We start from the raw sequence: 22,331 nt of genomic DNA, 5'->3' as shown, positions 1-22,331 counted from the left end.
TTTTAAAGCTAAAAATTATTTTTTTTCAAATTTTCACATAATATCTTTTCAAAAAGAGACACAGACCATGCACGCAAACCAAAAAATATCAAACAAAACTAGCAGAGGTCTCGAAATACGAAATTAAGAGCTAATACTCAAAATGACCTATCGGGTCATCACATATACTAACCGTGAAATCTTTCCCCAAGACACGGATTCAGAATAAGCCCTCTTTAATTCAGTATAGATAGTAGGTAAATCGGTGGCCACTCATCACAAATTAAACCTAGAATTAAAGAAGCAACTAAGAATGGTAATTCGTATTAATATAAGATAATCAATAAACGTCAATGTTCATGTTCAACCCACAACCCCATAAATAAAGAACTTAGCCACTCATAGCCATAACAACAATCATATAAGTGTTTGAAATTTTTAAAATAATAAGACAAGATGAAAGGAAGAGAAATTCGATAATTCCTTGCTCCTTACACGCTCCAACGTGTGTTTTTCCTCCCAAGGTCAACCCCCCTTGAAAAATTAGGTTCTGAGCCTCTTTGGGGAAGTCTAGGACATTAATAACCTTTTTCCATTCACGCAAGAAGATATTCCTGGAATTACCAATGGCACCGTGAAACGCCACCTTTAGTGCTAGACGTTTTCAGGTTTTGTGACATTCTGGTTTCAGCGCAAATGCCACCATGGAATGATGGACTCAGCGCTGAAACCAGACTTCTCCCATATTTAGTTTCAACTAGTTCACTTTTATGTTATTTTACTCCTCATGATTCCTACATATATATAAACATTATTTAGCTCAAAAATACTTTAAAAATAGTGCAATCCACACTAGTTAGTGATACAATATGATGCGTAAATATGCTTTAAAATATATCTTTTAGCCGAATATCACCAGCACACACTTAGACTTTTTCTTGCTCTCGAGAAACATTAAAATTCACCACACTAGCAATTTCTACAAGAAAATAAGGATACGACGACATTATATAAATATCATATTAAGTCACTTAAATGTTGTTAATTTATTTACCGACATTTAATTTACATTTGTACTAAATGTCGTAAATTTCAGTATCGGAAATTTTCCGACATTTATGTCAATGTTGGTAAGAGATTTGCGATATATATTTGCGACATTTATAAAATTGTCTCTTGAAATTTATGACATTTAGCCTAATGTTGGTAAAAGATTTACGAAATGTATTTATAGCCTTTATAAAATGTCAATCATATTTCCAACATTTATATTAAAATGTCAATAGAAGATTCACGACATTTATATATAACTTTTGGGAAATGTCATATCAAAATTTCCAACATTTAGGTTAATGTCAATACAAAGTCTCATGTTTCATAGTGACATAAATATTTATATCAAGTCTGTAATTTCATAAATATGAAACACCACATCAATGTAACAAATACAAAATATATCTAAAGAAAATAGCTTTTATTATTGTATCAAACGAACAAAGTGATGATCAAATAAGCGTACTCCTTACAATTTAGATGACGTCAAATCAAATTCTCTCTCCATTACGAACTAAATCAGAAAAGTCAAATCTAAAAGCTAATTAAATCATAAAAGACAGTGAATCCAGCATACACACTCCTAATTCGAGCTAATTCCCTTAACTTCCAGAATAAATTATGCAATAAAATTTTATGGATCCATCTTTCCAAAAGTCGAGCATTCCCTTGCTAGTAATTGATCTCACATCTACCAAAAATGTTGTACACGAAGTCCACATAAGAAAAAATTATAACTATATAGTAAAGTATAAGAAGAGTGCGTTTAATTCTTTTTCAAAATTTACCATCTTTTTCTTCGTGCCAGCTCCACTATTTGCAGTTCTTGATTATGTTAACCTGACAAAACAAATTAGACTATTCAAAACTTAGATTTGGTTATAGCTACATTAGAAAAACACCAAGCACAGTTTTCTTGGATGAAAATTCACATTTATGCTTAATATATTCATTAAATTAGCTAAGGACCATTTTAGCAACAACATAAGAATATGATATGCTAGAGCACACATTTTGCCTATTAGACAATGATTGTTACCTCAATTGAATGTTCAAATGAATTCACCCTCTTTTTCCATCTCATGCTAGATAATACAACAATAACAACAACCCAGTAAAATCTCATTAGTGGGGTCTGGGGAGGGTAGTGTGTACGCAGACTTTACCCCTACCCTAGGGGTAGAGAGGTTGTTTCCGATAGACCCTCGGCTCCCTCCCTCCAAGAACTCCCACCTTACTCTTGGGGTGACTCGAACTTACAACCTCTTGATTGGAAGTGGAGGGTGGTCACCACTAGAGCAACTCACTCTTGTCAAAGTGCAAACTTAAAAATAAGATGTAAATGAAATTTGAAAGAGTTATCAATCCAACCTGACTAGAAGGCCAAATGTGTCGTGCTATGCAAAAGAGGCTAAGAATAATCTTATTAACTGAACCATAAATTTGAACTGCTTGAAATCCCAATGAAACATTGGACTACCTGAATTCGCAATGAAATAGAGTTTAATAGCCAGAACCCACATATCATTCACATGAATTTACTATCTCATTCCAAAGTAGGTCGAAAAGGAATCCTCTAAATAGAACTCAAACTCGAGCATCCAATTTAAATCTAAAAATATAGTGCTAAAATTACTCTTCTCGGTGTCCAACATGTTTTATGTAACGACCTGACCGGTCATTTTTCCTTCTAGAACCTCGTTCCCCTAAATAAGGCTTCTCGTACATGCTTTAACTATTTTATGACTTGCGGGGAGAGTTAGTTCGGGGTTTAGAAGGTTTCGGGTTGAAATCTGAACACTTGATTCCTTAAGGTTGGCTTAAAAGGCCAAGTTTGACTTTAGTCAACATTTTGAGTAAACGTCCTCGGTGGTATTCGTGTGTGATAATAGAACTGGATGTTCCTTTCATATTTGGTATTAATTCATTGTTTGTGTGATCATATGTGTTAAAGGAAGGAAGTGATTTAACCTCTTAAAGATGGTGAAGACTTGTTTAGTTATTTTTGGTTCTGAGTTTTATTGTTGTATATCATGTTTAATTAGGATTTCATATTATCATGTTATTGGTCCTAGTAAGTGTCGGAGTCGGCCCCTTGTCACTACTTCTTCGAGGTTAGACTAGATACTTACTGGGTACATATTGTTTATGTACTCACGCTACACTTTTGTACTTAATTGTACCGGATTTGAGGCAGGTGCATCTGGTTACCAGTCTGGTGCACAGATTTGATCCCCATCTTGAAACTTCACGGTGAGTTGCCTTTCGAGCCATCCTATAGCAACTGGAGTCTCTTTTATGCTCTATTTTTTTTTGTCTATTTCCTTTCAGACAGTAGGCTAGTACTCTTTTGTATATTCTACTAGATTGCCCTCATACTTGGGACACCAGGTCATGACATATACACTAGTAGACTTATAATTTGGATTTGTTTACATGATTACGATTAGTACTTGTTGTTTCTGTTTAATTATATCTCATTTGCAAATTTTTAAATCTTTTTAACCAATAAGGAAATGTTATCCACTTAGTAAATTTATTTAAACGGGAAACTATTATTTTGATTAGTGTTGGATTGCCTGACAATAGTGTTGGGCGTCATCACGGCCTATATTGGAAGTGGGTCGTGACAACATGGTATTAGAGCACTAGGTTCACGTAGGTCTCACAAGTTATGGGCAGGACTAGTAGAGTCTTGGGGATCGGTGTGGAGACATCAGTACTTATTTTCGAGAGATTATAGGGTGTTAGGAAAGTACTCTTTATTCATCTACTATCGTGCAATTGATGGTATACTAAGTTTCTTCCTTTATTCTCTCACAGATGGTGAGGACGCGTACGGTGGACGTTCCAGACCCAGGAGGCGTTGCTCCCCCCTGTTGCTAGAGGTCGGGGGAGGGCACTGGCCTGAGGTAGGGGACGAGGAAATCCCAGAGCTGCCCCAGTAGCACCACCTGCAGATCCAGTGGAGGATCCCATCATTGAGGAGTAGAGCGAGGTGCCTTCTGCAGAGCCAACCCCGGTAGATTTCATGTCAGCACTGGGTTTTCAGGAGGTGGGTCGTATGTTGCGGTTGATGGATACTATGACTCAGACTGATTTATTTCCAGCAGACCCAGCTGGTTGCAACTATAGTATATCAGACTCCGGGTACACTACCCGTAGGTGGAGCCCAGCCAGTTATGGTGGCTGCACCTGAGCCTAGACCAACTGCGGACGACGATCTGCAGAAGCTATTAGACAGATGGACTAGGCTACACCCTCCTATCTTCGGGGGCTAGCGGCATGAGGATCCTCAGGATTTCATTAACCGGTGCAAGGACATACTGCACAACATGAGGATATTGGAGTCCCATGGGGTGGATTTCACTACTTTTCAGCTAGAGGGCAGGGCCCGTAGATGGTAGCAGTCTTATTTTCTTGTCAGACCAGCAGTGTCTCCTCCCATGACCTGGGACCAGTTTACACAACTTTTCTTGGATAGGTATATTCCACCCTCTCAGAGGGAAGAGTTGCGAGGTCAGTTCGAGCAGCTCGAGCAGGGTTAGATGTCAGTGTCGGATTATGAGGCGAGATTCTCTGAGTTGTCTCGCCATGCACTTATGATACTTCCTACTGACGCAGAGAGAGTGCGGAGATTCGTTACGGGGTTGCACCCTAATATTCGGTATAGTACAGCCCGAGAGGTTAGGATGGGTACTAGTTATCAGCTAGTAGTGGAGATTGCTCGGAGGATTGAGGGCTACCGCCAGAGGGGTAGAGAGCAGATGCAGCAAGAAAAGAGGACCCATTTCTCTAGAGAGTTTAGTGGTGCCCCGGTTAGGGTCAAAGGTCAGTTTGGGGGGGGTCAGCCCAGCAGGCCCACATATCCAGTACCACCACCTCCTCGGGGTGCTCCGGCATGACCCAATTTTATAGCTATGCCAGAGACTTCTTATCGCCCACCAGCTCATCAGGGTTCTTCCAGCGCCTATTTCAGCGCCATGCCAGAGAGTTCATACCACCCACCAGCCATTCAGGGTTCTTCTAGTAGGTATTCAGGCCATCAGGGCTAGACTTCGGGGCAGCAATATATGTTACCGAGAGGTTGTTACGAGTGTGGGGATCCGAGTCACATGAAGAGAACCTGCACCAGACTTTGGGGCAAGGCAGTATAGCAGGGTCATCAGCCCATGATTGCAGCATCAGCCATCCGGCTACCTAGAGGTGGGGGACAAGTTGGTAGGGGCCATCCTAGAGGTAGAGGCCAGGCAGGGGGAGGTCAGCCAACTATTGTTCAGCCAGGTGGAGGCCAGTCGGCTGGTGCTCTAGCTAGATTTTATGCTTTTCCGGACAGACCAGATGCAGTGGCCTCAAATATCGTGATCACAGGTATTATTTTTGTCTGCGGTAGGGATGCTTCAGTATTATTTGATCCAGGGTCTACCTATTCATATGTATCATCTTTGTTTGCTCATTTCCTGGATACTCCTCATGAGTCTTTGGGTAATCCTGTTTATGTGTCCACTCATGTGGGCGATTCTGTGGTTGTGGATCGGATCTATCGGTCCTGTGTGGTCACATTCTGTAGTTACGAGACTAGAACAGACCTTTTGTTACTTGATATGACCGACTTTGAGGTCATCCTGGGCATGGGCTGGCTATCTCCATATCACGTCATCCTTGATTGCCATGCCAAGACTGTCACTTTAGCGATGCCAGAGTTGCCTAGTTTGGAGTGGAAGGGTTCATCTGTCAGTACACCTAGTCGGGTTATCTCTTTTCTGAAGGATCGACATATGGTCGAGAAGCGTTGCTTGGCTTATCTAGCCTATGTTCGGGATACTACCGCAGGGACTCCGACGATTGATTCGGTGCCAGTGGTTTGGGAGTTAGCCGATGTGTTTCCTTCTGACCTTCCAGGTATGCCGCCAGATCATGTTATTGATTTCTGTATTGACTTGCTCCAGGCACTCAGCCTATATTTATCCCACTATATCGTATGGCCTAGAAAGAATTGAAGGAGTTTAAGGAACAACTTGAGGAGTTGCTAGCAAAGGGGTTCGTCAGGCCAAGTGTATCACCTTGGGGTGCACCAGTATTATTTGTGAAGAAGAAAGACGGGACTATGCGGATGTGCATTGATTACCTCCAGTTGAACAAAGTCACTATTAAGAACAAGTACCCGTGTCGCGTATTGATGATTTGTTTGACCAGTTGCAGGACGCTAGGGTATTTTCTAAGATCGACTTGAGATCGGGGTACCATCAGTTGAAGATTCGGGACTCACATGTTCCGAAGACTACCTTTCGTACTAGATATGGCCATTATGAGTTTCTAGTAATGTCCTTCAGGGTGTTCAGTCCTTATATTGATTCGTTCGTCATTGTCTTCATTGATGACATCTTGATCTAATCGCATAGCCTGGGGGAGCACGAGCAGCATTTGAGAGTAGTGCTCTAGACTTTGCGAGAACAGAAGTTGTATGTTAAGTTCTCCAAGTGTGAGTTCTGGTTAGATTCTGTGGCATTCTTGGGGCATGTTGTATCATGCGAGGGTATTAAGGTGGATCCCAGGAAGATTGAGGTAGTTTAGAGTTGGCCTCGTCCTACTTCGGCGACTGATATCAGGAGTTTCTTGGGGCTAGAAAGTTATTATCGCCGATTTGTGGAGGGCGTCTTATCCAATGCAGCACCTTTGACTAGATTGACCCGGAAGGGTGCTCCGTTCCGTTAGACCGATGATTGTGAGGCGATCTTTCAAAAGCTCAAGACAGCTTTGACTACAGCACCAGTTCTAGTGTTGCCTTCCGGTTTGGGGACGTATACTGTGTATTGCGACGCTTCACGCGTTGGCTTGGGTTGTGTATTGATGTAGGAGGGGCGAGTTATTGCATATGCTTCACGTCACCTAAATCCCCATAAGAAAAATTATCTTGTGCACGATTTGGAGTTAGCCGCGATTATTCATGCTCTTAAGATTTGGAGGCATTATTTATATGGGGTGTCTTGTGAGGTCTACACTGATCACCGCAGTTTACAGCACTAGTTCAAGAAAAGGGACCTCAATTTGAGGCAGCGCGGATGGCTTGAGTTACTGAAGGACTATGACATCACTATACTTTATCATACGGGCAAGGCGAATGTAGTCGCGGATGCCTTGAGGAGGACGGCAAAGAGTATGGGTAGGTTGGCATTCATTTCAGTAAAGGAGAGGCCACTAGCCTTGGACATTCAGTCCTTGGCTAACAGACTGGTAAGATTGGATATTTCAGAGCTCGGCCGAGTTCTTGCATGTGTTGTTGCTCAGTCTTCATTATTGGGGAAGATCAAGGCCCGACAGTTTAATGATCCGCACTTGGCAGTCCTTAGAGAGACGGTACTACAGGGTGGTGCCAAAGAGGTTTCTATTGGCAAGGATGGTGTTCTGCAACTTCAGGGTCGCCTATGTGTTCTTAATGTTAATGGCTTGAGGGAGAGGATTCTAGAGGAGGCGCACAGTTCTCGATATTTTATTTATCTAGGTGCTACAAATATGTATCGGGACTTGAGACAGCATTATTGGTGGCGACAGATGAAGAAAGACATAGTTGAGTATATAGCTAGATGCCTAAATTGCCAACAGGTTAAGTACGAGCATCAGAGGCTAGGAGGCCTACTCCAGTAGATGACTATACCCTAGTGGAAGTGGGAGCGCATCACTATGGACTTCCTAGTTGAATTGCCGCAGACTTTGCGGAAGTTCGATGCAGTTTGTGTCATTGTTGACAGGTTAACCAAGTCGGCACACTTCATTCCAGTTGCCACTGCTCATACTTTAGAAAGGTTGGCCTAGATTTATATTCGGGATATTGTCTTGTTACACGGTGTGCCTGTTTTCATCATATCAGATAGAGGCCCTCAATTCACTTTGCATTTCTGGAGAGCTGTACAGAGTGAGTTGGGTACCCGTGTAGAGCTTAGCATTGCGTTTCATCCTCAGACCGATGGGTAGTCAGAGCGGACAGTTCAGATCTTGGAGTACATGATCAAAGCATGTGTGATTGACTTTGGGGGACAGTGGGATCAGTTCTTGCCTTTGGCCGAGTTTTCTTACAACAATAGTTATCAGTCCAGCATTGAGATGGCTCCATTTGAAGCTTTATATGGTCGGCGGTGTTATTATATCGTCGGATGGTTTGAGCCCGGAGAATCTAAGTTATATGGTACAAATTTGGTAAAAGATGCATTGGAAAAGGTAAAGTTAATTCAGGAGCGGCTCCGCACATCATAGTCCAAACAGAAGAGTTACACGGATCAGAAGGCGCGTGATGTGTCATTTATGGAAGGCGAGAAGGTTCTCTTGAAAGTCTCGTCGATGAAGAGTATTATGAGATTCAGGAAAAGGGCAAGCGGAGCCCCAGGTTTATAGGCCCATTCGAGGTGTTGAGGCGAGTTGGGTAGGTTGTTTATGAGCTTGCCTTACCTCCCAGCTTATCGGGGGTTCATCCAGTATTTCACGTGTCTATGCTCCAGAGGTATCACGCCGACCTGTCACAGGTACTAGACTTCAGCACCATTCAGCAGGATGAGAGCTTGGGTTACGAGGAGGAGCCAGTTGCCATTGTTGATAGGCAGGATCGCCAGTTGAGGTCCAAGAGGTTTTTTGCAGTTAAGGTCCAGTGGAGGGTCCAACCAGTCGAGGAAGCAACTTGGGAGTCCGAGTAGGACATACGGAGCAGATATCCTCACTTATTCAACACTTCAGGTATGATTCTAGACCCGTTCGAGGACGAACATTTATTTAAGAGGTAGAGAATGTAACAACCCGACCAGTCGTTTTTTCTTCTAGAACCCTTTTCACCTAAATAAGGCTTCTCGTACATGCTTTTATTGTTTTATGACTTGCGGGAAGAGTTAGTTCGGGGTTTGGAAGGATTCGGGTTGAAATCGAAACACTTGGTTCCTTAAGGTTGGCTTAAAAGGCCAAGTTTGACTTCGGTCAACATTTTGAGTAAACGACCTCGAAATCGGGATTTGACGGTTCCAATAGGTTCGTATGCCGATTTCGGACTTGGGCGTATGTTCGGATCGGGTGTTGGATGACCCGGGAGCGTTTCGGCGCCTAATATCAAAAGTTGGTTCTTGAAGTTCTTTAAATTTGGTTTGGAATGGGTTTTGATGATTTCAAGGTCCAAATGGATTTCCGAGATAGGTAATAGTTCTGTAATGTCATTTAAGACTTGCACGTAAAATTTGGTGTCATTCCGAGTAGTTTAAATACGTTTCGGCGCATTGGAAGTAAATTGAAGAACTTGAAGTTCTTAAGTTTGATTCAATTGGTTTTGGGGTGCGATTCTTAGTTTTAATGATGTTTCAAGCATTCCGAGAGTTCGAGCGAGTTCGTTTTATAATTCCAAACTTGTTGGTATATTCGGGCAGGGCCCGGGAGCCCCGAGTGTTGATCGGACGAGGCTCGGACCATTTCGGGAGCTGAAGCAACAGCTAAAGCTCCCCAGTTCTATCAAAATCGCACATGCGGTTGGCAAGACGCAGGTGCAAGCCTAGCCTCGCAAATGAGGCCCAAGAAAGGCAGCCCAGTTCCGCAGATGCGGCCACCTTTTTCGCAGAAGCGGGAGCCCGTCCGCAGAAGCGACCCCATTTTTCGCAGAAGCGGGATCTGCAGATGCGGCCAATGTACCGCAGGTGCGAAAATCGTTGGGGCAGTGTCTTCATTTAATACGAGACTTGAGCATTTTTTCCCCTACTCTATACTCACTTGGGCGATTTTAGAGCTTCAAAAGGGAGAGATTTCAACCTATCTATTGAGGGTAAGTAATTCCTACCTTGATGTGAGTTTAATACATAGATTATGGGTAGATTTCAACATGAAAATTGGTAGAAATCATGTGTTTAGGTGAGGGACCTAGGGTTTAATAAAAATTGGATTTTACCACGAAAATGATTATGAAACTTAGTGGAAATCATATATTATGTTCTTAAGGCTTTGGGTAATAACTTTCTTCAAACAATTTCGGAATCCGGGCGTGTAGGCCCGAGGGTAAAATTTTGAAATCTTGCAATTTGGGTTGGGTAGTCACTTTAATAGTGGAGATTTGAATTTCTGAGCATAGATTAATCGATTTATGTAATGTTTGACTAGTTCTGAGTCGCTTGGCATCAAATTTGGAGGTTTGAGAGCATTCTTGAATTTGGAAGTAGGCTTCGAGACGAGGTAAGTCTCTTTTTGTAACGACCCGACTTGTCGTTTTAAGAATTTACGCCCCATTAAGTGACTTAAGGTCTCGGGAAGCCTCACAATATGTATTATAAGCCACATGTGTGGTCGAGTTTGATTTACCGATGATTCGAAGTGATTTGGGACACTTAGTCCCTAAGACGAAAGCTTAAGTCTTAGGATTTTGACCATAGTTGGAACTGTGTGAAAACGACTCCGGAATAGAGTTTTCTCGGTTCCGGTAGCTCCTTTGGGTGATTTTGGACTTAGGAGCGTCTCCGGACTGTGAATCTGAGATCTGTAGCCAATATAGGCTTGAAATGGCGATAATCAAATTTTTGGGAAGTTTGACCGAGGGGTTGACTTTTTGATATCGGGGTTGGAATGCGATTCCGAGAGTTGGAACAGCTCCGTTTTATTTGGGACTTGCCTACAAAATTTGACGTCATTCGGGGTTAGTTTGATAGGTTTCGGCACGAGTTTTAGAAGTTGGAAGTTTTGGAAGTTCATAAGTTCGATTCGTGGTGGGATTTGTATTTTCGGCATTATTTGATGTGATTTGAAACCTCGAGCGAGTCCGTGATAGGTTATGGAACTTGTTGGTATGTTTAGACGGGGTCCCGGGGGCCTCAGGTGTGTTTCGGATGGGCTACGGGCCATTTCCTTCTATTTTTGAACTGTTGTTTTCTGTCATTTGGTTTCCTTCTTCGCGAATGCGAAGGGAGTCCCGCGTTCGCGAAGAGGAATTTGAGGGGTTGTTGGTTTGGCCTTCGCAAACGCGAAGCAGGGGACGCGAACGCGAAGAAGGAACTGGGCAAGCCTTCACGAATGCGGCCAAGGCAACGCAAATGCAAAGAAGAAAGGAAGAGTGGGGCCTGCGGTCGTTTGGCCTTCGTGAACGCGGAAAGTGGAACGCGAACGCATAGGAGTTGGTCAGCTGGTCATCGCGAACGCGACGAGGAGTCCGCGAACGCAAAGAGGAAATGATGGGGCAGAAATAGTTGGCCTTCGCGAACGCGATGAAGAATTTGAGGCAGTTGGGTTTTTGCCATAGCGAAAGCGAAGCAATGGTCGAGAACGTGAAGAAGCCCTATCTGGGCAGAATTAAAAGTCCCAAAAACGGGGGTTTAAGTTCATAACTAAAAATCAAATTTGGAGCTCGTAGAAGGCAACTTTTGGAGAGATTCTTGCGTGGGTGTTTGGGGTAAGTGATTCTTATCCAGTTTTGATTAAATTCCATGATTATGTCTTTGAATCCATCATTTAATTCGGATTTAATGGAGGAAAAATCAAGATTTTTGTAAAATTTTCCAAAACCGAAAATTAAAGATTTGGAAGTCGAGTTGTTATTGGAATTCGATAAAATTGGTATGGTTGAACTAGTATCGGAATGGGTGTTCGGATTTCATAAAAATTAGGTCAGGTTCCGAGAGGCGGGTCCCGTGTTGACTTTTTGGAATAAATTCTTAAGTCGATGTATTATTATCCGGAATTGTTTCCAACGAATTATAATGGAGTTATACAATTAATTTGGATAGATTTGAGCTGTCCGGAGCTCAATTCAAGCAAGAAGGCTATTTTGGAATATCGGCCTAACTTCAAAAAGATAAGTGTCTTCTTAACCTCGAGTGAGGGAATTTTCCCTTAGGCATTGAGTCTTATGTGCAATTTGTGTAATTGAAAACCATGTACGCGAGGTGACGAGTACGTACTTTGATTATATGTGCAAATTTTATTGAGTTAAAGTCTTGAGCATATTGTGTAGTAAATTGGATAATTGTCGGCATATATTTAATCATCTATTTGTCGTGCCTAAATCCTTGTTGTTGACTCTGTTGTATTATGAAAATTAGATGTGATTATTATTTGATTATTTGTGAAATTTCGTGAATTTGCTGGTTTGATAATTATTGGAATTTAATTCCATTTTGGATTTTTTCCTTTGCAAATAATTAATTAAATGAGCATAAGAAGAGGTGTTTATATAATTATCTAAAATTGGATTAATAAAGGTTTGCTTTATGCTGAGTATTTTCTATCTCTGTTGATTGTCTTTGGGGTGTTATATACATTTTTGTGGAGCCTTGGGCTATTTGTTGTGAAATTAATTGAATTGTTATATCGTTAGAATTTGGTTGTGGCCATTGGGAAAATTGTGATATGAATTGATTTTATTATGTTGCTGTGATAATTTTTCGTGTAAATTGTTGTGTTATGTGAATTGTTATTTTGGGAAGATAAGGGTGGCATTTCACTGTTGATATTATGTAGTTATAAGGGCGGCATTTCACTGTTGTGTTTGTTGGAATATTGTCTGGGCGAAGCGATAAGGGTGGCTATAGGAGCGATAAGGGTGGCAACAGTAGCGATAAGGGTGGCTATTGGTATTGTCTGTGCAGAGCGATAAGGGTGGCTATAGGAGCGATAAGGATGGAAATAGGAGTGATAAGGGTGGCTATTGTCAGGGACGATATGTGATGATGTGGGGTTGTGGTGTTGATAATTTTCATGTGATTTTCTTGTGTTTATTTTTATACCTTATGCAACTTGTCTTGTCGTTAGTAAATTGATAATAATTTGATTTATGTTGAAATTGGAAGCCTGTGGCTATTGCCAAGCGGTTTAAAAAATGAAATGTGGGCACGAGGTGCCGTGAATTATGATATGAAATGGGGATATTGGCACGTGAATTGTCCGTGCAGTTATGATTTAAAATGCGGGCACGAGGTGCTGTGATGAAATGATAATGATATTTGGCACGTGAATTGTCCATGCAGTTGTGATATGAAATGAGGGCACGAGGTGCCGGAGAAATATGATGATTTAATTATGGGCACGAGGTGCCGTAAAAACATGAAAATGGGTTGATACCCGTATTTTGATGATTATGAAATGAGGTATCACAGGGTGACTTTTTAATAGAAAGATTATATTCAAAATATTTATTTGGAAGGACTTTTACTTAGGAAGTATTATATAAAAGAATTGTATTTGAAAGACATTTATTTGAGAAAATTGTATTTGAAAAGATTTATTGAAAGAATTATATTTGAAAAATAATTATTTGAGAAAATTATATTTGAAAGAGAGTTATCTCGAAGAACTATGTGAAAGACATTTATTTGAAGGGTTTGATTTAATTGGGTGTAATTGTGTTTATTAATTGTTGAGTGATATTAATGGTATTCTTGTTGTGTGTTGTGCATATCACTGGTTGTTTTATCCTGCCCTTATTATTATTTGTTTTCTATTATTTTGCATATTATATTGCGCAGGTTATTAGACAAGTGAGTGTCTTAAATGTACCTCGTCTCTACTCCACTGAGGTTAGTCTTGATACTTACTGGGCACCGCTGTGGTGTGCTAACTCTACACTTCTGGACATTTTGTGCAGAGCCGGGTATTGGAGATATCGGACTTGAGCAGTGTTAAAGCGCGATCATAAGGATTCAAGGTAGTGTTGCTGGGTCGTCGCAGTCCCTTGGAGTCTTTTCATTTCATTGTACTGTTAAATTGTAATCAAACAGTATTGTATATTCGGTCCTCGTGGTCATTCCATGTATTCAGTTAGAGTTCGTGACTCAGTACTACCAGTCTTGGGAGGTTGTATATTCATATTTATTTCACTGTTAGTTTTTGTTACTTATTTAATAAATAAAAAATGTCTTCAAAATGTAATAAAAATCGGCTTACCTAGTCTTAGAGACTAGGTGCTATCATGACGCCTGTGGTGGGATTTTGGGTCGTGACAAGTTGGTATCAAAGCTCTAGGTTCATAGGTTCTACGAGTCACAAACTAGTCTAGTAGAGTCTTGCGGATCGGTACGGAAACGTCTGTACTTATCTTCGATAGGCTACAGAACTGTTAGGAAATTTTCATTTCTTTCATTCTTGTCGTGCAGAATTTGTTGAATTTGAAATTTGAACCTTTGTATCTCCATTCTCTCACAGATGGTGAGGACACGTGCTACTGGGTTAGCTGAGCAGGCATCCGCACGCACTGCTAGGGCTGCAAGAGGTCGGGGACGAGGTAGAGATCGAGGAAGGGCACGTGCTGCGACTAGAGCACCTGTCAGAACAACAGTTGAGGAGCCACTGGTAGATCCAGTTGGGGGACAGGTACCAGAAGCACATGTTGTTACCCCAAGACTTCAGGAGACTTTAGCACAGTTCCTGAGTATGTTTGGTATATTAACTCAGGCAGGATTGATCTCTGTTGCACCAAATATTTCGCAGATTGGGGGGTAGCTCAGACTCCTACCACAACTCCAGAGCAGCAGGTTCACGTTGGACATATTCCGGGTGTAGTACCGGTACAACCTATTATTCCGGTTCGGCCCGAGGTCAGGCCCGAGGCTTCAGAAGAAGAACAAAAGAGACTTGAAAGGTTTAAGAAATATGATCCACCAACTTTCAGTGGCACAGCTACAGAGGATGCCCAAGGATTTCTGGAAAATTGTCACCGTATTCTCCGCACCATGGGTATTGTGGAAGTTAGCGGAGTTTCCTTTACTACATTTCAACTGTCAGGCGCAGCGTATTGGTGGTGAGAAATATATGAAGAAGGTAGACCGGTCGATGCCACACCACTAACTTGGACTCAATTTTCGGAAATGTTCTTGAAAGAGTTTGTTCCCCAGACTCTCCGAGATGCGTGGCGCACGGAGTTTGAACGGTTGCGTCAGGGCACTATGACAGTATCAGAATATGCTATCGGGTTCAGTGAGTTAGCCCGTCATGCACCTATCTTAGTTCTTACAATCAGAGAACGGGTCCGCAGATTCATTGAGGGGCTCGATTATGATATTAAAATATATATGGCTTGAGAGTTGCAAACCGATGCCCCATTTCAACAAGTAGTGGAGATTGCAAGGAAGATTGAGAGTGTTTTAGGCGAAGAAAGGGATTCTAAGGAGGCCAAAAGGTCTCGAAGATCGGGAGGGTTTAGTGGATTTTACTCTTCAGCTAGAACCCATTATAGCGGAGGCTCGAGCAGTCGGTCATCTCAGTCCGCACATCAGATTTCTCGGAGTGCTCCAGTTTACAGTGCACCACCGACACGAGATTCTTACAGTGGTTATTCCAGTTATCCGACACATACTCAGTACGAGAAGCCGCGACCTCATAGGGGTTGTTATGAGTGTGGTGATACTAGGCATATCATGAGAGATTGTCCCAGACTTGGGAGGGGTGGATTACATCAGAACACTCCAGCTACAAGCTTTATTCCAGTCGATACTCCACGTGCACAGTCAGCTAGAGGTGGATGATAGGCGGGTAGTGGGCGCCTAAGAGGTGGAGGCCCGACCCGCTGATTTAATCACTATGATTTTGCTGAGGCCAACACACCAGATTGTGTCGTTACAGTTACGATCCTAATTTTTATTATAAAAGGATAATTTTCCTTAATTTGATTCGGTTCTGAATATTGAGGTGAGTCCTCCTATTATGCTCCACTTATGGGTGAGCTTCGTAAATTTGTGTCCCACTTATATGTTTATCCTTGTTGGGAGATTTAAAGATGTGAACCCGTGTCTGTTATTTTATTTTTGGTACACCATTGAGGGCTATAAACCCAAAAGTAATTTTTATTACTCATTACAGCGTGTTTAATGTGTTTCGGAATAATTGATTCCAATTTTTATGAATTATATGCCTTACCGGTAGGAGGGTTCATTATATGTTGTGAAAATTATTTATGAAATATATTGAAAAGAAGAAAGAAAGGAAATTGAAAATTTCAATTGGCACAATGTGCAACATACTTGTGATTTGGAGTTGAGAACGAGATCCTCGCATTTTTATATGATGTGAAATATTTAAACAGGGCTGCAATTCGCGATGGAAGTTATGTAAGGACAAGGTCCTTGTGGTGAAATATTTATGAGTTTAAAAGTTTCCCTTTGTGAAATTTAATTATACGATAGTATTAATATGGAGTCATGCCTGTTAGGCTTATTTGATAATTCTTGTATTTTTTCTGTGCATATTAAGCCATTTTGGTGCTGTAAACATTGAGTTTTAACCTATGAGATGAGTGCCCAGGTGGCGTTAAATGTGACTCATTAATCCGAGTGAGAAATCATGAGGTCTTCATTCCTCACATTCTGTTGTAAGTGTTGTGAAAATTTGAAATGTGGTGGTGGTTAATATGAGATTAATTGATGATGCTGGAATTAATTATGAGCAGCTTTTAAGACCAGAGATGTGATGATGAGCATACATATGATGTGCTTCATGTCCTGAGATCATTATGATAATGCAGTGCTTGTAATGCTGAGATTGGTGTTATTGATATATACCTTGTAGTATTGTGTTGGGTTGTGGAAGTGTTGTTAGGAGTTGTTTCTGTGTTACTCTGGCAGGTGGATAGGCCCAATTACAGGGGAGACACTACCGAAATTTCTGAAACAATTGGGAGTTAGTAAAATTTGGAGGTTTGAGATTTGGAAAGGAAGAGATAAGTTATGCTATGTGTATGAGGGAGAATGATCCTAAGCGGGGGAGAATGTAACACCCGAGAACATTTTGAAGTATTTCAACGCTATCAAGAAAATTGATGTGTGCGTAGGCACGAGTTGCTATAGCCAGTTGAGACTAATACCGTGCGTTGTTGTAAAACATCAGACCTTTTGAAATGTTGGAGTGTAAGAAATTGATCTTAAAGTTTACAAATATGGATAAAAGAAATTATCTCAAATGAGATGATGTTGTCGGGCTTATCTCAAATGCGGTAACGTGGAATCAACCATGAGTATATGTGTAAAAGTAAAATCATCAATTTGGTAACCTCAAAATAATTCTTAGAACGTTCGAGGACGAACATTTGTTTAAGAGGTGGAGAGTGTAACGACCCGACTTGTCGTTTTAAGAATTTACGCCGCGTTCAGTAACTTAAGGTCTCGAGAAGCCTCGCAATACGTATTATGCCCCGCGTGTGTGGTCAAGTTTGATTTACGGATGATTCGGAGTGATTTGGGACACTTAGTCCCTAAAACGAAAGCTTAAGTCTTAGGATTTTGACCGTAGTCGGAACTGTGTAAAAACGACTACGGAATAGAGTTATGTCGGTTTCATTATCTCCGTTGGGTGATTATGAACTTAGGAACGTGTTCGGACTGTGAATTTGAGGTATGTAGCCAATTGAGGCTTGAAATGGCGAAAATTGAATTTTTGGAAAGTTTGACCGAGGGGTGACTTTTTGATATCGGGGTGGGAATGCAATTCCGAGAGTTGGAACAGCTTCGTTATGTTACTTGGGACTTGCCTGCAAAATTTGACCTCATTCCGGGTAGGTTTGAAGCAATGGTCGCGAACGCAAAGAAGGCCTATCTGGGCATAATTAAAAGTCCCAAAAACGGGGGTTTGAGCTCAAAACTCAAAATCAAATTTGGATCTCTGTAGAAGGCGATTTTTGGAGAGATTCTTGCGTGGGCATTTGGGGTAAGTGATTCTTATCCAGTTTTGATTAATTTTCATGATTATGTCTTTGAATCCATCCTTTAATTCGGATTTAATGGAGGAAAAATCAAGATTTTTGTAAAATCTTCCAAAAACGAAAATTTAAAATTTGGAAGTCGAGTTGTTATTGGAATTCGATAAAATTGGTATGGTTGAACTCGTATCGGAATGGGTGTTCGAATTTCATTAAAATTATGTCGGGTTCCGAGAGGCGGGTCTCGCGTTGACTTGTGTTGACTTTTGGAATAAATTCTTAAGTCGACGAATTATTATCCGGAATTGTTTCCGACGAATTTTAATGGAGTTATACAATTAATTTGGATAGATTTGAGATGTCCGGAGGTCAATTCAAGCAAGATGTTATTTTGGAATATCGGCCTAACTTCAAAAAGGTAAGTGTCTTGTTTAATCTCGAGTGGAGGAATTTCCCCTTAGGCATTGAGTCTTATGTACAATTTGTGTAATTGAAAACCATGTACGCGAGGTGATGAGTACGTACTTAGGTTATATGTGCAAATTTTATTGAGTTAAAGTCTTGAGCATATTGTGTAGTAAATTGGATAATTGCCGGCATATATTTAATCATCTATTTGTCGTGCCTAAATCCTTGTTGTTGACTCTGTTGTATTATGACAATTTGATGTGATTATTATTTGATTATTTGTGAAATTTCGTGAATTTGCTGGTTTGATAATTATTGGAATTTAATTCCATTTTGGATTTTTTCCTCTACAAATAATTAATTAAATGAGCTTAAGAAGAGGTGTTTATATAATTATCTAAAATTGGATTAATAAAGGTTTGCTTTATGCTGAGTATTTTCTATCTTTGTTGATTGTCTTTGGGGTGTTATATACATTTTTGTGGAGCCTTGGGCTATTTGTTGTGAAATTAATTGAATTGTTATATCGTTGGAATTTGGTTGTGGCCATTGGGAAAATTGTGATATGAATTGATTTTATTATGTTGCTGTGATAATTTTTCGTGTAAATTGTTGTGTTGTGTGAATTGTTATTTTGGGAAGATAAGGGTGACATTTCACTGTTGATATTATGTGGTTATAAGGGCGGTATTTCACCCTTGTGTTTGTTGGAATATTGTCTGGGCGGAGCGATAAGGGTGGCTATAGGAGCGATAAGGGTGGCTATTGGTATTGTCTGTGCAGAGCGATAAGGGTGGCTATAGGAGCGATAAGGATGGCAATAGGAGCGATAAGGGTGGCTATTTTCAGGGACGATATGTGATGATGTGGGGTTGTGGTGTTGATAATTTTCATGTGATGTTGTGATTTTCTTGTGTTTATTTTTATACCTTATGCAACTTGTCTTGCCGTTAGTAAATTGATAATAATTTGATTTATGTTGAAATTGGGAGTCTGTGGCTATTACCAAGCGGTTTAAAAAATGAAATATGGGCACGAGGTGCCGTGAATTGTGATATGAAATGGGGATATTGGCACGTGAATTGTCCGTGCAGTTATGATATAAAATGCGGGCACGAGGTGCTGTGATGAAATGATAATGATATTTGGCACGTGAATTGTCCATGCAGTTGTGATATGAAATGAGGGCACGAGGTGCCGGGGAAATATGATGATTTAATTATGGGCACGAGGTGCCGTGAAAACATGAAAATGGGTTGAGACCCGTATTTTGATGATTATGAAATGAGGTATCACAGGGTGACTTTTTAATAGAAAGAATTATATTCAAAATATTTATTTGGAAGGACTTTTACTTAGGAAGTATTATATAAAAGAATTGTATTTGAAAGATATTTATTTGAGAAAATTGTATTTGAAAAGATTTATTAAAAGAATTATATTTGAAAAATAATTATTTTAGAAAATTATATTTGAAAGAAAGTTATCTGAAAGAACTATGTGAAAGATATTTATTTGAAGGGCTTGATTTAATTGGGTGTAATTGTGTTTATTAAATGTTGAGTGATATTAATGGTATTCTTGTTGTCTGTTGTGCATATCACTGGTTGTTTTATCCTGCCCTTATTATTATTTGTTTTCTATTATTTTGTATATTATATTGCACAGGTTATTAGACTAGTGAGTGTCTTGACTGTACCTCGTCTCTACTCCATTGAGGTTAGTCTTGATACGACTGGGCACCGATGTGGTGTGCTCACTCTACACTTCTGCACATTTTTTGCAGAGCCAAGTATTGGAGATATCGGACTTGAGAAGAGTTAATATGCGATCATAAGGATTCAAGGTAGAGTTTCTTGGTCGTCGCAGTTCCTTGGAGCATTTTCATTTCATTGTATTGTTAAATTGTAATCAAACAGTATTGTATATTCGGTCCTCGTGGTCATTCCATGTATTCAGTTATAGTTCGTGACTCAGTACTACCAGTCTTGAGAGGTTGTATATTCATATTTATTCTGCTGTTAGTTTTGGTTACTTATTTAATAATAAAAAATGGCTTCAAAATGTAATAGAAATCGGCTTACCTAGTCTTAGAGACTAGGTGCTAGGTGCCATCACGAAGCCTGTGGTGGGATTTTGGGTCGGGACACTTTTCTAACCTTGTAAGAGGTAATTAACCCCATAGGTGAACTTAATTAATATGTGTTGTTATTTGTGGGGGGGCTACGTACGCACGAAGTGACGAGAGTCCGTACGTAGCTACTATTCTTGTTTATATCTGGGTAGTTTTAGGCTTACACCATGCTTGTGGACATCGTTATTGGATGATATTTGTTAACTGTATCAAATGGAACTGAGTTGAGGATTTTTAAGGATTTAAAAGCTTCAAGTCAAATTGTCTTTATTTTGAAAAGAATTAAAAAAGAGTTATGGTTCATTGATAAATTTATATTTGACCGCGTCGCATGTATGATCCTCGAGCAGGGTAATTAAGAAAAAAAAGTTATGATTTATTGATAAATTATATTTGACTGCGACGCATGTATGATTCGCGAGCGGGGTAATAGATGCATCTATGGTTCGCGTCGTTCGACTCTCGGCAGTGCACAATTTATATTTATATTGGATCGGGCCGAACGTCCTCGGTGGTATTCGTGTGTGATAATAGAACTGGATGCTCCTTTCATATTTGGTATAAATTCATTGTTTGTGTGATCATATGTGTTAAAGGAAGGAAGTTATTTAAGCTCTTAAAGATGGTGAAGACTTGTTTAGTTATTTCTGGTTCTAAGTTTTATTGTTGTATATCATGTTTAATTAGGATTTCATATTATCATGTTATTGGTCCTAGTAAGTGTCGGAGTGGGCCCCTTGTCACTACTTCTTTGAGGTTAGACTAGATACTTACTAGGTACATATTGTTTATGTACTCATGCTACACTTCTATACTTAATTGTACAGGATCTGAGGCAGGTGCATCTGGTTACCAGTCTGGTGTGAAGATTTGATCCCCATCTCGAGACTTCACGGTGAGCTGCCTTCCGAGCCGTCCTGCAGCAACTGGAGTCTCTTATGCTCTATTTTTTCTGTCTATTTCCTTTCCGACAGTAGGCTAGTACTCTTTTGTATATTCTACTAGATTGCCCTCATACTTGTGACACCAGGTTTTGGCACATATACTAATAGACTTATGATTTGGATTTGTTTACATGATTACGATTAGTACTTGTTGTTTCCATTTAATTATGTCTCATTTTCAAATTTCTAAATCTTTTTAACTAATAAGGAAATGTTATCCACTTAGTAAATTTATTTAAATGGAAAAATATTATTTTGATTAGTGTTGTCTTGCTTGACAATGGTGTTGGGCGCCATCACGACCTAGTACACTTAGCAGATTCAAAGTCTAAATTAAAAACTAAAAATAGAGATCGGCAGAAACAAAGGTAGTTCCTAAAATTATCTTGCGTCATATAATCAGTTCACAAGTATAATGGTGGAAAAAATATCAATTACCGCTTTGCATAGAAAACCCTAATGCTCCACCCAAAACTCAAAATTGAAGTTATATTAATTGGCAAAATTTTCAAAACATAAAAAATAGCATACAAGACGTCAATTAGGAATGACGATACTCGAAAATCTTGTTCTTGAATCTTATTAAATAAAGATAAAAATTCACAAGGGTGGAAATCCTTCATAGAAACATAGATCTTCGATTCAAATAGAAAACCCAGAATTCAGAAAAGAGATAGGCAGGATAATATATATATATATATATAGAGAGAGAGAGAGAGAGACATATGAGTTGGGTTACCTGGAATGGTTTCCGGTGATGTTGAAAGAGAAATAAGTTGGGCGAGGCGACGGCAGCTCCTAAACTTTGGTAGATGAGGGCATTTTGCTTCATTCGTTTATGTCTAAACTTTTCACTTATGGGAGGGAATGTATGATTGTTGTGGGGAAATGGGAGGGAAAGATAAAATATTAAAATTTTCGATCAATTACTAAAAACAATGTAGAGGAATTTCTAACATTTATTGTAAATGTTGCTAATTACCGACAAATAATATGATATTTGGAATAAATGTCACTATAATTGTGACATTTTGAATTAAATGTCCTTATTTTTGCTACCCTTTCTTATAAATGTTATGAAATTCTTTTTTCCCGACATTTATTTTAAATGTCACTAAATAAATATCGTCGTATCCTACTTTTCTTGTAGTGGAGCACTTTTTTTTTTTTTTTTGTAAAGTTT

The 22,331-nt window shown here is 39.9% G+C and overlaps 1 long non-coding RNA gene across 2 annotated transcripts; it reads right to left on the bottom strand.

Moving 5' to 3' along the window:
* Positions 1-1,434: 1,434 nt before the first annotated feature.
* LOC104113140 (uncharacterized) lies at positions 1,435-22,030 on the bottom strand. Of its 2 annotated transcripts, XR_001972668.3 has the most exons (4): positions 21,888-21,986; positions 2,404-2,512; positions 1,821-1,872; positions 1,435-1,723 (listed from the first exon to the last, which is right to left on the bottom strand). It is a non-coding gene; the product is annotated as an uncharacterized lncRNA (long non-coding RNA). The 2 variants fall into 2 exon arrangements; XR_690168.4 differs by lacking the exon at positions 2,404-2,512 and having other exon boundaries at positions 21,888-22,030.
* Positions 22,031-22,331: the final 301 nt, after the last annotated feature.

This window comes from Nicotiana tomentosiformis, chromosome 4 (genome assembly GCF_000390325.3).
Source record: "Nicotiana tomentosiformis chromosome 4, ASM39032v3, whole genome shotgun sequence".
In the NCBI taxonomy this organism is placed as follows: domain Eukaryota; kingdom Viridiplantae; phylum Streptophyta; class Magnoliopsida; order Solanales; family Solanaceae; genus Nicotiana; species Nicotiana tomentosiformis.
The sequence above is the reverse complement of the archived record's forward strand: the minus strand, read 5'-3'. Positions and strand labels throughout refer to the sequence as shown.